This window comes from Hesperophylax consimilis, chromosome 30 (assembly GCF_061612785.1).
Source record: "Hesperophylax consimilis isolate HC1 chromosome 30, BYU_Hcon_1.0, whole genome shotgun sequence".
NCBI lineage: Eukaryota > Metazoa > Arthropoda > Insecta > Trichoptera > Limnephilidae > Hesperophylax > Hesperophylax consimilis.
In genome coordinates this window covers 5,350,316-5,352,312 of record NC_142865.1, presented here as the reverse complement: position 1 = coordinate 5,352,312, position 1,997 = coordinate 5,350,316, and positions in this window count along the sequence as shown.

The following is a 1,997-nucleotide window of genomic DNA, read 5'->3' as shown; positions in this document are numbered from 1 at the left end:
TCCTACTACCATTAATATAAGCTGAAAGTGTTGCTTGTGCAATGACGAAGGACCTACTTAGGAGAAAATTCAACCCATGACTCGTAGTTATTATGAATAGTTTTTCTTATATGAGGAATGATTCATTTTGAGACGAAACAAAATTTTAAATTTGAACCAATTCGATAATTTTTTTAAACAAGGAACTTCTGTCGATTTTTTTTATTTTTTTTATTCGTTACTAATTCCCTTCTGAACTATCAAGAATTACTAAGAATTTATACACAATCTTAACTGCATTCAATTAAATTTTTCCTTGTTCTCCGATGTCCTGACCCAAATTTTTGATCACGCAGCTGTCACCCTGATGGGTATCAAAACAAAATTGACACATAAAAATCTCCATACAAAACCAGATCAAATCTACTCTCTCTGACAAACGTCGAAGCCGCCGATTCATAGTTGACAAGCAAGGCTTTTTGATTTGTTGGTCTCATTAATTTTTAAGTTACTATAATATAACATATAATAAAACTGACCCTGAATAATTGAGTTATATATAAATAGAGTCTAAATTCCTTGCAATATCTGTGTGAAATATTATTCCCGTGCGGAAAGTTGTAAGGGGGTGTGGCGTCTGTCGATGTCGCCCGAATCCTTCCGAATGCAAAAAAGGAATTTGGAAAAAGGGAATTTAAATTTCATAGTGTTTTTTTTTGTATATTAAGATTTAGTAACTTATTGGCACAAACTTTATATGATATGCACCTTGATAAATTAGTTTAAATAATGAGAGTTTATAAACTATAAGAAATACTTAAATCGGCAGCTCTGAATCCAAATACATACATTCAAAGATGAATGAAAAGGAAAATACGTTTTGTAAAATGCAATTGTAAAAAAATGAACACTACTAGACATGAACTTGTGCCAATTTTTTTAATTTAATTTTATTAACCGTTTTTTTTTTGAAAATCGTAAAAAAAATAAATTTTTTATTGTTTTTTTTTAAGACATTTTTTTAAAGATTAATTGTGAAATTTTAAAATTTTGTTTTACGTTGTATTAAAAAAATATTGTTGGACCATTGAAGGGTGATTATAAGGTAAAAAGAATGACGACTATAATTTAAATAGTACTTCAAAGATGAAAAGACAGAAAAAAATGTGTTAAAATTTTCAAAATCAATTTTTCATTTTTTTTCGATTGGGACAATTTTTTTAATGAAATATTTATATTGCTGAGTTTTGTCAGCAAATTCTTTTGCTAGTCTGTTTCTATTTTATTTGCTAGCTCCGGTGTGTTAATAATCTATATTGTCCTCAGCCAAAAAAATCGCTAAATTATTTGATGTACTTAAATGTTTTTGGAATTACTAATATTTTTGTTGGTTTTGAGTTATACAGGGTGTCCGGAAACTCGTAGTACAAGCGGGAAACTGGTGAATCTACATCACATTTGGAGTCGATTTTGTAGTATATTTTTTTTTGATTTGAGCTTTCGTTATCGAGTAAATCGAGTTAGAAGTTGATTTTTTTTTTTTTAAATCAAATTCTTATAAATTATTACTGAAGATCAAAGTACCCAACTAATTAAAACTATTTGAAAGTAAAACAAATGAAGAAACTCGGATTTGAAGCATTATTTTGGAATCACCCTTCATTTAATCCGGTGTAATCATAAAATATTTCTGCTCTGCAGGGTTAAAACATCTGTTGTTCAACCCTAAACACCAGAAAAAACTTTAACCCTAAAATAGCCGAAAAATATTTTTTTTTGTTTTTTTTTTTTTGTGAAAATGCTCAAATCAAAAAACTTTATGTTTATTTGGGTTCCCCATGTGGTGTAGATTCTCCAGTTTCCCGCTTGTACTACGAGTTTCCGGACACCGTGTATATTGGAGATGTTGTAGATACTAGAAAACTGACGATTTTTTAAAGTATCTAAAATTTGTAATGAAGTATGGTGAATTAAATATATCACCAGGAGAAATTACAAAAATGCTTACAGTGTTAATG